This window comes from Pinus tabuliformis, chromosome 7 (assembly GCF_031772625.1).
Source record: "Pinus tabuliformis cultivar Carrire ecotype Pingquan chromosome 7, CPIR1, whole genome shotgun sequence".
NCBI lineage: Eukaryota > Viridiplantae > Streptophyta > Pinopsida > Pinales > Pinaceae > Pinus > Pinus tabuliformis.
The window spans coordinates 1,927,198,000-1,927,215,172 of record NC_142293.1 but is presented as its reverse complement, the minus strand read 5'-3'; positions in this window follow the sequence as shown (position 1 = coordinate 1,927,215,172).

The window sequence follows — 17,173 nt, the reverse complement described above, 5'->3', positions numbered from 1 at the left end:
TTTTCCAAATTGGGCCCAGCAACACTTTCGCATAACTTCTTAAAGTTAAATTCCGTCTTAGTAGTCATGGAGTTACAATCCACCATCCCAAATCTTTCAAGTAGCTTCACAATGTATTTTCGTTGGGAAAGGAAAATGTCAGGTGGCTTTTGCCAGACCTCTAAGCCTAGGAAGTAGTGCATCAATCCTAGGTCCTTCATCTCGAATTCGAAAACCAACTCCCTCTTGCACTGATAAATAAGAGGGTCTAGACCTGTTAGAAAGAGATCGTCAACATAAAGTACCAAGATGAGAAGTTTATCATTTTCAACCTTAAAATAAAGGTTCGGATCAGCTTCACTTCTTGTAAATCCCAGCTTCATCAGATAGTTGTTGATACTCTCATACCAAGCCCCAGGAGCTTGCTTCAACCCATAGAGGGCTTTCTTCAACCTGCATACATGTGTCTTCCAATCTTTAACTTTGAACCCCTCCAGTTGTTCAACATAGACTTCCTCCTTAAGTGAGCCATGTAAGAAGGCAGTCTAAACATCCATTTGATGTGAATTCCATCCTTGTGAGGCAACAAGGGCAATGATCGAACAGATTGTTATGAAACTAGCTCACAAAAAGATAGAAAAGAAAGATCAACGCCTTAGAAATCAGCCTCTTCGAGAGGGCAACCTCTTTTACATTACACAAATGAACAATTCTTGTATGATACAAATGACAAAACCTCCTTTCTATATATAGGAGTCTAAGGGGTCACAATATAATCAAAGCCGACATAACAATAATAATATAAGGGCACAATAATAACAATAGTGGGCTTCTATGGAGCATAATAATAACAATATGGGGACAATAGACGCACAACAATAACAATACGGGCTACAATGACAATAATAATGGGGGAATCACTAGTATTATAGGGACCTAACATGCCCCTCTCCTTCAAAAAAGTGTTGTCCTCAATGCTTGAGTAGTTTTGGATGCTTCTATATAAAATTATCATCCTCCCATGTGGAATATTCTGCAAGTAAGTGCTTCCACTTGACAAGACACTTAGAAATTTATCGATTTTGTAGCTGTCGAGTTCTTGTTTATGTGACTTCGTCAGGTTCCAATATGATTTTTCCTTCATCGTCAAGTTCTGGCAATATTGTTCGAACTGAAAGCTTGTCACCAATAACCTTCTTTAAGCATGAAACATGGAAAACTGGGTGCACTCGGGAAGCTGCAGGTAGCTCCAATTTGTATGCCATAGTACCAATCTTTTGCAAGACCTTGTACGGACCATAATACTTTGGTGATAATTCATTATCCTTCTTAGCTTGCTTGAGGGACATTTGTTTATATAGTTGTAGCCATAGAAATACCCAGTCACCTATATCAAAAATTATTTCGCTGCGATGTTGATATGTCTGTTGTTTCATTCTATTCTGTGCCAAAGTTAGGTTATCCTTTAAGAGTTGGAGAACTTGTTGTTGACGCTTGATGTGATCTTCCACTACTTGAACCTTAGAATTTTCTCTTAAATATGATGTGATGGACGGTGGGTGATATCCATAAAGTGCCATAAATGGGGTCACTTTTGCTGCAGTATGGAAGGAAGTGTTATACCACCATTCAGCCAAAGGCAACCATTTGACCCATTGTGTCTGTTTATCAAATGCAAATCAACGAAGATATCCTTCCAAACATTTGTTTACTATCTCAATTTGCCCATCAAATTGAGGATGATAAGATGAGCTATGAACTAACTGAGTACCAAGACAAGAAAATAATTATGTCCAAATTTCCAGTGAAAATGGGATCTCTATCGCTTACAATAATATGTGGGTTTCCATGTAGCTTTTGAATTGTTTCCATAAATGCAGTGGAAACTGTATTGGCTTTAAATAGATGAGATAATGCACAAAAGTGTGCATACCTGGTAAGCATGTCAACTACCACCATGATGACACTCTTTCCTTCGGACTTGGGTAAACCTGTGATAAAATCCATTGAAACCTCCTCCAAACGTTGACTTGGAATGGATAAAGGTTGTAATAGACCCAGGGTCTTAATTGCTTCAACTTTATTTTGTTGGCAAACCAAACATTCCGCCACAAACTTTTGAATATCAGATTTAAGGCCATCCCAAAAAAAATTCTTCTTAACCCTGTGGTAAGTTTTTAAAAATCCTGAGTGCCCTCCTAAGGGAGAGGCGTGCAATTCCATAAGAATCTTTTGTTTGAGTTGGGAATTCTGACATAGATATAAGTGATCTTTGTACCATAACGAATCATTTTTCCAACTAAATGTATCAGGTGTACTGGGATCTTGTTGTAACTTTTGAATGAGTGCCCACGCTTCTTCGTCATTCTTACATTCATCCCTTGCTTTGTTTATCCAATCCGGTTGGATAATAAAAATGGCACAAAACAATGCTTCCACATCCTCATCCTTTCTTGAGAGTGCATCTTCCACAACATTTTGCTTCCCTTTTTTGTATATGATTTCAAGGTCATAACCCAACATCTTTGTGACCCATTTTTGTTGTTCTTCTGAAGATAATCTTTGTTCTAAAAAGTATTTAAGACTATCATGATCTGTTTTTACCTTGAAGTGTCTTCCCATTAGGTAGGGTCGTCATTTCTTAAGTGCATGTAGTATTGCCAACATTTTCTTCTAATAAATAGCTTTGTGTAAACACATTCATTTGATTGGACAACTTTCAAAAGCAATGGGTCTTTCTTCTTGCATTAAAACAGCACCAATTCCATTTCCTGAGGCATCACATTCCACAATAAAGGTTTTGTGAAGTCCGGTGTAGCTAAGACCGGTGCTTGGCACATTGCCCCTTTAAGATGTTCTAAGGCTTTCGTTGCTTTTGGAGTCCATAAAAATGCATCTTTCTTCAATAATGTTGTTAGAGGTGTTGTTACTCTCCCATAATTCTTAACAAACTTATGATAATACCCTATCAACGCCAGAAATCCTCGCAAATGCTTTATGGATGTGGGGATTTTCCATTCCTTACTAGCTTTAATTTTACTAGGGTCTACCTTAACTCTTTCATGAGATACAATATCACCCAAATATTCCACCTCTTATACTCCAAAGAAATGTTTGGAGATTTTTGCATATAATTGTTTCTCCTCCAATAGTTTGAGCACCCTATAAACATGTTGAACATGATCCTTCCAAGACTTGCTATAGATTAGTATATCATCAAAAAATACTAACACAAATTTTCTAAGGAAGGGTTTGAAAATGGAATTCATCAAACCTTGAAATGTAGAAGATGCATTGGTAAGGCCAAAAGGCATGGCCAAAGATTCATAATGACCCTCATGAGTTCTAAATGTTGTTTTCAGAATGTCTTCAGTATTCACTCTGATTTGATGATATCCTGAACGAAGATCCAACTTAGTGAAGTAAATTGATCCATGCAATAGTTCATCAATGACACGGATGGGAAATTTATCTTTAATAGTGAGTCTGTTGAGCTCCCTATAATCCGGACACATGCACCATGATCCATCCTTCTTGTGCACCAATACCAGCCTCTAGCATTTCTTCAACCATACATTCAATTTCACCCTTTTGGGCATAGGGATATCTGTAAGGCCTGATGTTTGGAGGAACACTTTCTATAATCAAATTAATAGCAACATCTTCATCGAAGGTGACATCATGACTTTTTTCCACTTCTCTTTGACCAGGCACATAGATTCTATCTACCTTTGAAGTTTCATTGTAGCCCACAAATGTTCCTTTCTTCCCAGATGCATCTAATTTTATTCTCTTTTCTTTCGACACATGAAAATACAAGGGGCTACCAAAAATTCTAAAGTGATAAACATCATGTTTCTTACCAGTGAAAACATCTTCCGGAGTTTTGGAGTCTAATGCTTGATGTGGGCATTTATTTTGAACATACAGGGCAATGTTGGCAACTTCTCCCCATAGGAACTTCGAAAGGCCTTGATCATGAAGCATGGCATGAATGGCTTCTATAATACAACGATTCTTTCTTTCAGCAACACCATTTTTCTCAAGAGTATATGCGGTAGTAGTCTCCCTCTTAATGTCAGCTTCTCTACAATAGCCATTGAACTCATTTGATTCATATTCGGTTCCATTATCAGTCTTCAATATTTTGAGATTCTTCCATATTTGATTTTCGAACAAAGCTTTGAAAGAGCGAAACCATGAAAACACTTCGTCCTTCATCTTCAAGAAATAAATCCAAGTTTTGTGAGAGAAGTCGTCCACAAAAATAGCATAATATAAATATCCTCCCAAAGATGTCACGGGCAACATACCAGATAGATCATAATGAACCAATTGCAAAATGTTGATAGTCTTGCTATCACTTGAGGGAAATAATCCCCTTGTATGTTTTCCTTTGCCACATCCTTGACAAACACCTTCATGTTCTACTTTAAATTTGGGCATACATGTCACCATCTTCCTTGCATCGGGTAGGGCTTTATAATGAAGATAAGCAAATCTCCGATGCCATAATTCGGATTGAAGAGATGTGTCGCAAGACATAGCTCCCAATGGACTTCCTCCAACTTGATATAGGCTATCAACCTTGAATCCAAGAGTAAATGCTTCTTTGAAGAAAAAATCCAAACATTTACCTTTCCATCAATAAATGCCACCTTGAATCCTTTGTCCTCCATCGTGGAGATAGATACCAGGTTCTTCTTTAGATCGAGTACATAGAGTACTTCTTGTAGATGAATGGTGTTACCTTGATTCAATTGAAGAGTAACATTCCCAACTCCTTTCACAGGATAGGTGGCATTGTCTTCAAAAATGATTTCCAAATTTGTATCCTTTTCTATCAGATTTGAAGGAGCTTCCTTATACCCAGTGAACTGCCTTGATGCACCACTATCAATCAACCAATTTCCCAAGGTATCTGGGGGAGAGGCAGTAGAGAGCGCAGATATAAGATAAAAATATTTTCTCTTGTTATCTACAACAGTAGATTCATCATACCTGGAGTTTCTTGATCGTTTTGGAGGTTGACCATTTCCATGTTGAGTAGCGTGAGCATTCCTTTTTCCTTTGAACCTGCCATTCATTTGATTGTTGTTGCCCCTGAAATTGTTGTGGTTGTTCTTGTCATCATCCCGAGGTGTATCCCTTTTATTAGGACACGTCACACTCCCTAGCATAGTGGCCAAACCTATTACAAATGAAGCAACCACCCTTTCTTCCATCTTTGAATCTCGGTCTTCCTTGACATTGCTTCTTTGAACCTGCATTGTTCTTCTTTTTAGCATGAGCGGAGAATGCAGTAGGATCATCCCTATTTGAAGGCGTGTCTCTCTCTATCATCCTTGTTTCTTCTTGAGTACATCTAGTCAACAATTCATCAAAACCTAGAATCTGGTCATTGTTGAGGATAGTAGTGTGGAACACATCCCATTCATGAGGGAGACCTCCAAGGGCAATGAGAGATCCAGAATGGATTTTGTAAGTCAATTCAGAATCTTACCTAATCTAAAATGCGGAAATTGGATCGTCCTCTCTAAAATTGCAAGATTAAATTAATGGGCGATTGTCTTATAAACGGAGCATTGAACCATGAATTGCATAAATGAGAAATGCAAGCAGAATTTAAGGTTGTCTTTATGCTTTAAAACATCAAAATTAAATGACGCATAAGCAGCAAAATAAAAGACGCAAACTCGGTAAGAATTTAATGACGGAGTTCGTCCCTCATGTACTACGTCTCTGGGTCCACTTCAAAATGTGTGACCATTCTATTAAAATGCTTCCAGAGTTTCTTTACATGTGATTTTACCAGTTGATCTATGCTCGCAAGCACTGCTGATCACTATAGAAAGAAAGTTGTCTGCAACAGCTTTCCAGCACCTGTCTCTGTTCCTGAATAGCCCCAAGGATGGCCAAGAAATAAACAAAAGAGCATCTGCAAACTAATGTCGAAACTCTGACCCTGAAGCTTCTTTCATTGAACTATCGCTTGAACACTAGAGTTCAACCTCCTTCTTGAAGGGTTTCGCCTCTGGAAATGGAAAAGTCTTGATGGGCTTCTGAAACACCTCTCTTCTCTTCTAACACAACGCTTACAATGCCTTCCTCTAACACAAGGCTTACAATGTCTTCTTCCCACACAAGCTTGCAACTTTCTCCTTCCTTTATGCTTGAGGAAGAATGGCTTCTTGATGAAAAACGCTCCCTCTTGAATGGTGTGACAATCATCCTTTTATACACCTTTCAATGTTATTTTTGGTTTTAAGTTTGTTTAAAACAACTTTTGGCTATTCGAAATAACATAGATGATATATGTTTTATTAAACTATTGGACCGTGGTATTAAAACCCATCCAAAGCTATCTTATGGTTGGAACCAACATAAAATTGGCATATGGAAGTTTGCCAACGTTACAATGCGACATAACAAACATTATCCATGGTTTAATACTTCGGCGCTTATCCATGATTTGAAACCATATGACATAACATAATTTTAATGCTAAAGTTTGTGGTTCATACGAACTACATTCTGTGGCATATGACGTAACCAATGACACCGCAAACCTTGTGCCATTTCCGATTCCACCGTGCCATCACAACATTGCGCCAACTGTGCTCAACCTGTTCTTGTACCTCGACGAATTGGTGCTGACGTGTTGCATACTATGGCATGTCGTTGAACTGCTTCCGACAGGTTTGGTGTTGACATACTACTTCCCGTGGCCTTGACATATCGTTATAACATATCTCCGGTGATTCTGTAAAATGTAGACTCGTGGCATCAAATGTTAACATGTGATTGGACTGCAGCATTGTTGGGCTGGCAGTTATGAACCCTGGCGGTCAACAAGAATGCCACCTCGTCGCACCCAATCCTCTGACGGTACATTGGCATCTGACGGTCTCGAATCCGTTGGATTGCCACCTCATGCACCTACTCCAAATGTCCATGCCATGTGGATGTCACTACACCTTCTATGGACTCCATCCGTTCCTGAATTGACTGCTGACTTGACTCATCCTTTCCGCAATTCATCAGACTTTAATACATCCACAATCCCCAACGGTTCCATTGGAATGTTGCGTTGGAATGCTTTGACTTCCAACGTCTTCGATCATCTTTTCCTACTATCCATGCTATGTGGATTCTATCGTACCTTCTGCCATACGCTTTGGTAATGACATATATTGCACTAAATTTATGCAGCGATATATAACCTTTGATAATTGTCATTATTTTTGTGAAATATTTTAAATGCGACGTAATAACACCATTTGAAAACTATAGCATATAATTTTTAAAATGAGCAATATTAAAATGTATTACATACTATTTTCCACCAAGGTTTTTACATCATAATGTCTTTGCGACCATGTGTAACATATGCGCCCTATTTGAAATGCAACCTAGTATGAATGTCATCTTAGGTTTTAGCACCTTAGGGTTTTTGACATCATTAACATTATTGCACCTTATTATTTGTGTCAATTACAAATGTGCCAAATACAAATCAACATTTGATTCTTACCACTTTTCTTCTACAGAATTTTGGAGATGAAATGTTGTGTCCCATTGCACTGCAAAATGTCACATGGTTGACAAGGCCCTCTACGACACCTCAACTTTGACAAATGTTCTCTCCATCACCGGAAGGCCAAACGGAAATCAAAGACATCACCGGAATCAGTGTGTTGAACCCTTCGTCGTGTCACTAGTTTTTGCAATCAATTGAGACAATCAAACTCTGCACAAGTTGAGAACAACTTTGCCAACTAGGACCATCTTAGTCGTCAACATATGCTAAGATTCTGACTTGACTTACAAAATCCATTCTGGATCACACCTCCCAACAGAAAGAACTTTTTGGACCTCCAAAAGTTTTATTACAAACATGAACTTTATTACAAACACGAGTTAATGTAAAACCATCTAGACTCTAGTTACAAACTTTGACTAGACCTAATGTCAACAATTTACAAACTCACAATTTATACATATGGCATGTAATTTGTCCAATTCCAATCTAGAGATTTACGTTCCTCGGCTCCAGGTGCTTTTTTGATGTCTCTTACTCTGTCGATGTTGATGTTGTTTCTCCAGGTAGCATCGGACATTTGCTCTTTGAATGTCCTTTCAGCTTGCAATGTTGACAAACACGTTCTCCAGAGTTTGTGCTAGCTGCCTTTTTATTAAACTTTCCCGTACTTTGTCTAGATGTTGCAGAGTCCTTATCTAACTGAAGTAAGATCTTCCCAGGACGCTTATTTACTTGCAATGTTACATCTTCTTTACGTGGTTTAGTCTTTACAGCACCCACCTTTTTCCATCCAACATTCTTCTACACAATGTGTGTTACTGCTGCAAAAGGTACATGGATAAATCCTTTTAATGACGTTTAGCATAAAACTTTGGTCTAAGGTCTTACCTTCTGAATCACTCTCTGAGTGATATGTCTTTTTACCTTTTCGGTCTTTCAACTTCTTTGGCATCAAGTCGGGATGTAGGGACCAACATTGATTTGTACTGTGTCTGTTCTTCCTCCAGTGGTCACAGATTGATTGGTCGAAGCCTATGCCTTCATGTTTCGGCCTCTCCCATACTGAGATCGGCTAGAGTCTGCCCTGGCTTTGTTTGCCAAGACCTTGTCCTTCCTGGTAACCCATCTTCTGCATTAGCTTCATACCCATTCTTTTAGTATGTTTTTCAAACGCTTCAATCTCCTGATTGTTGGAAGACTCGTTTTTCTCCAAGTCTTTTCTTGGTGAGGCTGGTGCATAAGAAGTTACTTTAGAAGGTGAAGAAAATCTTTTGATAGCTTCTTCTACCGACTGAGTTTTTGGAGTCATAGAGAATGATACACTGTCTTCATCATCCAAATGAAGAGGGCAGACCTCATTATTCCTTTCAGTGGATGCACTCTGAACTGATGGATTATTTATCTTTCGACTCTTTTGCAAAACTTCAATCTCTGTTTGGAGTCTTTGCTTGTCCTCCTCCAAAGATTTCACCATCCGCTGCAAAGCATCGTTTCCCAAAGCTCCAATCTTTGTCTGGGGTCTTTACATGTCTTCCTCCATAGATTTCACCATCCGTCATAAGGCATCGTTCTGTCGCTTGAGCTGCCTGGAACTCTTTTCGATTCTTGCACCTAAAAAAAGAGTCAACATGCTCTAACACCAAAAATGATCTGAAATGCGGAAGTTAAATGGGACTAGTAGGCAATTGACTTTGTCCAACTTTGCAATGAACCACGAATTGCATAAATGAGAAATGCAAGCGGAATTCAAGGTTGTCTTTATGCTTTAAAATATCCGAATTAAATAATGCATACTCGGTAAGAATTTGATGATGGAGTTCGTCCCACATGGAGTACATCTTTAGGTCCGCTTCAAAATGTGAGACCGTTCTATTAAAAGTGCTTCAAGAGTTTCTTTACATGTGATTTTACCAGTAGATCTGTGCTCGCAAGCACTGTTGGTCACTGTAGAAAGAACGTTGTCTGCAACAGCTTTCTAGCCCCTGTCTTCGTTCCTGAATAGGCGCAAGGATGGCAAGGAAACGCTCAAAAGAGCATATGCAGACTAATGTCGAAACTCTAACCCTAAAGCTTCTTTCGTTGAACTGTCTCTTGAACACTGAAGTGCAACCTTCTTCTTGAAGAGTTTCACCTCTGGAAATGGAAGAGTCTTGATGGGTTTCTAAAACGTCTATCTTCTCTTCTAACACGAGGCTTACAATGCCTTCTTCCCACACAAGGTTGCAACTTTCTCCTTCCTTTATGCTTGAGGAAGAATGGCTTCTTGATGGAAAACTCTCCCACTTGAATGGTGTGACAATCCTCATTTTATACACATTTCAATGTTATTTTTGGTTTTAAGTTTGTTTAAAACAACTTTTGGTTATTCGAAATAATATTGAAATAGAATAGATGATATGTGTTTTATTAAACTATTGGATCCTGGTATTAAAACCCATCCAAAGCTATCTTATGGTGGAACCAACATAAAATTAGCGTATGGAAGTTTTCCAACGTTATAATGTGACATAACAAACATTATCCATGGTTTAATACTTCGGCACTTATCCATGATTTGAAACCATATGACATAACATAATTTTAATGCTAAAGTTTGTGGTTCATACAAACTTTGTGCTGTGGCATATTACATAACCAATGACACCGCAATCCTTGTGCCATTTCCGATTCCATTGTGCCATCACAACACTGCGCCCACTATGCTCAACTTGTTCCTATACCCCGACGTATTGGTGTTGACGTGTTGCACACTGTGGCATGTCGTTGAACTGCTTCCGATGGGTTTAGTGTTGACATACTACTTCCTGTGGCCTTGACATATTGTTATAACATATCTCTGGCGGTTCTATAAAATGTAGACTCGTGGCATCAAATGTTAACATGATATTGGACCGCAGCACCGTTGGGCTAGCAATTATGAACCCCGGCAGTGAACAAGAATGCCACCTCGTGGCACCCAATCCTCCAACAGTTACGTTGGCATCCAGCAGTCTCGGTTCCGTTGGATTTCCACCTCATGCACCTGCTACAAATATTTGTGCCATATGGATGCCGCTGCACCTTCTATGGACTCCATCCGTTCCTGAATTAACTGTTGATTCGACTCATCCCTTCCGCAATTCATCAGACTTTAATATGTCCACAATCCCCGGTGGTTCCATTGGAATGCTTTGACATCCGACGCCTTCGAACATCTGTTCCAACTATCCATGCTATGTGGATTTCGTCGTACCTTCTGCCATACCCTTTGATAATGACGTGGATTGCACTAAATTTAACGCAGCAATATATAACATTTGATAATTGCCATTGTTTTTGTGACATATTTTAAATGCGACGTAATAACACCATTTGAAAACTATAGCATATAGTTTTTAAAATGCGTCGTATTAAAATGTATTACATACTATTTGTCACCAAGGTATTTACGCCATAATGTCTTTGCCACCATGTTTAACATATGCGCCCTATTTGAAATGCAACTTATTATGAATGTCAACTTAGGTTTTAGCACCTTAGGGATTTTGACATCATTATCATTATTGCACCTTATTAGTTATGCCAATTACAAATGTGCCAAATACAAATCAACCTTTGATTCTTACCACTTTTCTTCTGAAGAATTTTGCAAATGAAGTTTTGTGCCCCATTGCAATGCAAAATGTCACATGGCTGACAAGGCCCTCTACGACACCTCAACTTTGACGGATGTTTTCTCCATCACCGGGAGGCCAAACGGAAATCCGGAGACATCACCGGAATCGGTGTCGAACCCTTCGTCCTAACACTAGTTTTCGCAATCAATTGAGATAATCAAACGTTGCACAAGTCGAGAATAACTTTTCCACCTAGGACCATCTTGGTCATCAACATATGGTAAGATTCTGATTTGACTTACAAAATCCATTCTGGATCATTACCATATGTTGACAACCAAGATGGTCCTAGATGGCAAAGTTGTTCTCGACTTATGTAAAGTTTGATTGTCTTAATTGATTGCGAAAACTAGTGCCAGGACGAATGGTTCGACACACTGATTCTGGTGATGTCTCCGGATTTCCGTTTGACCTACCAATGAAGGAGAAAACATCCGCCAAAGTTGAGGTGTCATAGAGGGTCTTGTCAACCATGTGACATTTTGCAATGCAATGGAGCACAAAACTTCATCTCCAAAATTATGTAGAAGAAAAGTGGTAAGAATGAAAGGTTGATTTGTATTTGGCACATTTGTAATTAGCACAAATAATAAGTTGCAATAATGATAATGATGTCAAAAACCCTAAGGTGCTAAAACCTAAGATGGCATTCATAATAGGTTGCATTTCAAATAAGGCGCATATGTTAAACATGGTGGCAAAGACATTATGGCATAAAGAACCTTGGTGGCAAATAGTATGTAATACATTTTAATATAGCGCATTTTAAAAACTATATGCTATAGTTTTCAAATGGTGTTATTACGTCGCATTTAAAATATGTCACAAAAATAATGGCAATTATCAAAGGTTATATATTGTTGCATTAAATTTAGTGTAATCAAAGTCATTGTCAAAACGTATGGCAGAATATACGACGAAATCCACATAGCATGGATAGTTGGAATAGATGCTCGAAGGCGTCAAAAGTCAAAGCATTCCAACGCAACATTCCAATGGAACCGTCGGGGATTGTGGACGTATTAAACTCTGATGAAGTGCAGAAAGGATGAGCCGAGTCAGCAATCAATTCAGGGACGGATGGAGTCCATAGAAGGCGTAATCGCATCCACATGGCACGGACATTCAGAGCAGGTGCATGAAGTGGCAGTGCAACGAAGCCAAGATTGTCGTATGCCAACTTAACCGTCGGAGAATTGCATGCCACGAGGTGGCATTCTTGTTGTTAATTTATGGTATGTTCTATGCTTATTGCAGTTTACTTCAATTTCGTCTTATTAGCCACTGATTAGCAATCACATTAACATATAGTAAAATGCAGATAGAACATTAATAGATCGACAGAAAACAAGCCAAGACAAACCCCATTGCGGGGAAACCCTTTGATCAATTCTTCTTTAATCTTCAATAGTTCAACAAAGAGAAATAGTGCAAATTCATAAATCTGTAATTTTATGACAACAATAACAAACCCTAACCAGCAAAGTCAAATATGGTCTGCACGTGAGTGCATGATGTGGTGGCTGGGGCGGTTGGCTTTCGCACCCCCCAGCCATGTTCGATTCCTGCAGGCGCAGCGCGATGTTGTTGCTGATGCTGATGACGTATGTGCCCGATGCTGATGACGTATGTGTTTCTGCTCTGCGCGATGCTGCCGCTGATGTTGATGACGTATGTGTTTCGTTGATGATGTAATTCTGCTCGCTTCGGCGATAATATAATGTTGTATGATGAAATCAATCTGTTCGCTTCGGCGATATATGTTGTATGTTGATTCTTCAGCAGGGATTCTCTCCCCCCCTGAAAAAAAAAAGTCAAATCTGGTCAAACAAGATGAAATTGACCTTCAATATGTTTGGTCAATTTCCCGGTCATCTAGTCCTCCAACAACAAGAAGAAGCAACCCATAAATAGCCCAAAAAACACAGTCAAACTGTAGTCAATTGAAGTCAACATGTTGCCCCAAACTAGGGCAGTCAACGCTGGTCAAACTAGAGGTCAGATTGCCTCGGTTTGCGTGCCAAAAATTGTGGCCTCCCTAGGAGAGGCTGCCAAACCAAAATTGCACTCCTGAAAAGTCAACGCTTGGTCAACGATGTCCTAAAAGGTCTTGCCGCAACTTCTACGTCCTCCTTCTTCCCATGTGTGAGCTTCTCTTCCTTGTGTGTAAACCCAATCAGTTAAAGAGAGAAGAATGTATGAGAGATGAGATGAGTGAATAATGACTCAACCTCACTTCTATTTATATGATATGATGGGCATGTGTGCCATACATTTAGTTGTTGACCGACCCTGACAATTTGTCAAGTAAATACAAATAAATTCATATCTCCATAAATACTTGTCGGAATCGGATGATCGTTAGATCAATCCTACACCTCTCGACGAGAGAAATCAAGGAAAAATATCAGCTGCCATAAATAAGATGACTCACATGGAGTTTGGCCCTAGTTGCCAATTTTAACACTCCCTCTCAACTAGGGAGAACTCCATCTGCTAATTCGTCTAAACGTCGGTACTATCTTTGCCATCAAATGCGCTGCCCTGCACTGCTCAGCTTTGCTCTGCTCAACTATGACGAAGAAGAAATGATCGAGGATGTATCATACCATCCTCCACTGACCCGAAGTCAATCCCAGAGAATGTGTCATACCACTCTCACTGATCCCAGATCAATGGAGGTCATCCTAGCATAGGGAGTGCGGTAGATACAACGATGTGTCCATCGATAGTACTACTATGGTCCCTAACCCCATTTCCCTGCTCATTGATCAAATGAGAGGTACTTCCCATGAATCCCAGACTGCATGGGTAGGATGCCTCAACAAGAGAACTAATCATCATGTCCCTAAGTCACCACAAGGTATCACAGGGGAAGGTTAAACCTTTCACCCTGTACATAGCGCACCACTAGGGGAGGGTGAGTCGCCCTGTGGTCGCATGTCACTCCAAGAAATACCCCAAGCCCCCGGAGCTCCCAAAGCTCAATGTATGCATCATACACGACCCTCATAAGAGGGTCTCTCAATGTCACCAAGTCGTTCTGGGAAAGTTAAGAATTTGACCTTTCCCAGGGGCTTCGTCAAAATGTTGGTGACCTGCTCATCTATACCAATATGTTGGAGCCTTATTGCTCCACTCTGCACCATATCCCGAATATAGTGGTACCTAATATCGATATGCTTGGAGCGATCATGAAATACGGGATTCTCTGATAAACGAATCCCGCTCTGGTTGTCACATAGGATCATGGTAGTATCCAATGTAAATCCAAACAGCTCACTGAAGAGCTTCCGCAACCGGACCGGCTCACAAGAGGCCATACTCGCAGCAATGTACTCTGCCTCAGCAGTGCTCAAAGCCACCGACTTCTACTCCTTGCTCATCTAGGATATCGAGGGAGATCCCAAAGAGAAATAGCACCTGAAAGTGCTCTCTCGATCCACCACACTGCCTGCCCAATCAGCATTGGTATATCCATGTAGTCTCACATCTCCGGCAGCGTATCTCAACCCATGAGTGATTGTGCCACGAAGGTATCTCAACAGATTCTTGGCACCAATCCAATGTGTGTGGTGAGGCTCAACCATATGTTGACTCAACGTGTTGACTGCAAGCATATATCTGGACAGGAGTTCACCAAGAACATCAATGCTCCGATGAGTTGACGATACTCGGCAGCATTTTGCAAAATAGGTCCGACAGCACTACCGCTTAACTTCTTGAAGTCAAGCTCCATCGAGGTAGTCACGGGCTTGCAGTCCACCATACCGAATCTCTCCAATATCTTCACCACATATTTTCCTTGAGATAGGAAAATCTCCTCTAGCTTCTGCCAGACTTCTAGTCCTAGGAAATAGTGCATCAGTCCCAGGGCCTTCATCTCAAACTCATAAGCCAACTCCCTCTTACATTTGTGAATGAGAGGGTTTGCACCTGTTAGAAAGAGGTTGTCAATGTACAGCACCAGTATGAGAGGTTTGTCATCTTCAACCATAAAGTAAAGGTTAGGGTCATCTTCACTCCTAGTGAATCCCAACTTCATCAAGTAGCTATCGATCCTCTCATACCACGCTCGGGGTGCTTGCTTCAGCCCATAAAGGGTTTTCTTCAACTTGCACACGTGAGATTCCTGATCATGAATCTCAAATCCTTCGGGTTGTTCCACATAGACTTCCTTTTTGATCGAACCATGCAAGAACGCGGTCTTAACATCCATTTGATGTAGGTTCCATCCTTGCGAAGTTGCAAGGGCTATGATCGAGCGGATGGTGGTATATTGGGCAAAAGGTGTTAATATCTCGGCATAGTATATACCTTCCTTCTGAGAGAAACCACAAGAGACAAAACAAGCCTTATACTTTTCAGCACTTCCATCAGCTCCATGCTTTATCTTGTAAAGCCATTTCGAAGTGACAACTGCTTTGTCCTGAGGTTTGGGGACCACATCCCAGACATCGTTCTTCATGATGGACTCATATTCCTCAGTCATAGCATCCTTCAATACTGGATGCTTGACAGCTTATGTGAACGATGAAGGCTCATTTTGAATGATCGTGCTCATGATGGTCAAATATCCCTAATACCTGGTCGGCTTCTTACTTTCACGAAAAGTCCCTTTGGGTGCAATGTGTCCTTCGGCATCATCAAGTGTCCCCCTGAACCATGAAGGCCTCTTCCTATAAGAGGAAGGTTCTTGCAGAGGGGGATCAATAGGATCCATAGGTTCTTCTACATCGGGCATCGTCTCATCTTCCTTTTCCTCTGGTTTCTTGGTGTCAGCTTCTCCAGATTTCCTTAGTATAGGAAGATTATCAACTTTGCTAAGAGCCATATCTTCATCAAAGGTGACATCATGGCTAATCTCGACATCCCTTTGACCAGCCACATAGATTCTATAGCCCTTAGTATTTTCGCTATAGCCCACGAAAATTCCCTTCTTTCCAGATGCACCCAATTTATTCATTTTCTCTTTCGGCACATGAAAATATACAGGACTTCCAAAAATTCTAAAATGAGATACGTCAGGTTTCTTACCAGTGAACATTTCTTCGAGAGTCTTGGAACCCAATGCTTGATGAGGGAGGGCAAACCTCTGGTGCCATAGTTCGGACTGAAGATATGTGTCACAAGTCATGACACCCAAAAGAGTTCCTCCGACATGATATAAAGAGTCAACCCAAAACCCAAGAGTGAAAGCATCTTTGAAATTCTTTTTCCATACAAGTACCTTGCCATCAATGAAGGCCACCTTGTAGTCTTTGTCTACCATTGTCGAAAGGGACACTAGGTTCTTTTTTAAATCAGGTACATATAGGACTTCTTGCAAGTGAATTGTATTAGCCTGATTCAATTGAAAAGAAACATTCCCTACGCCTTTCACGAGATATTTGGAGTTGTCCCCAAGAACAATTTCCAGGTTGGTCTCCTTCTCTATCAGATTAGAGAGAGCTTCTTTGTAACCAGTGAAGTGCCTTGAGGCACCACTATCAATAAGCCAATTTCCCAGCGAGTCTGGGGGAGCAGTAAGACAGGGAGCTGCTGGTAGATAATATTCATCTTGCTTATTGTTAACAACGTTAGATTCATACCTGGAGTTTCTTGCCTTCTTGGAGGGTTGATCATTTCCTTGATTTCCGTCATTCCTCTTTCCTCTGCCATTGAACCTGCCTTTCCTTTGATTGTTTTTGGAATTGCCTCGGGAGTGATTTTGATCATCGTCATGAGATGTGTCCTTTCTATTAGGGCACTCCCTCGCATAGTGGCCAATTTTGTTGCAAATGTAACATCTACCTTTCCTTCCACCTTTCGGTCCAAACTTTCCTTTAGATTTTGCCCTGGAATTATTTCTCCTTTTAGCATGAGAGGAGAATGCAGCAGGATTGCCTCTAAGTGCAGGGATTTCCTGCTCTTCCGTCCTTGTTTCTTCTTGAATGCATCTCGCCGTAATTCCTCAAATCCTGGGATTACATTATTGTTGAGACGAGAGGTTCTG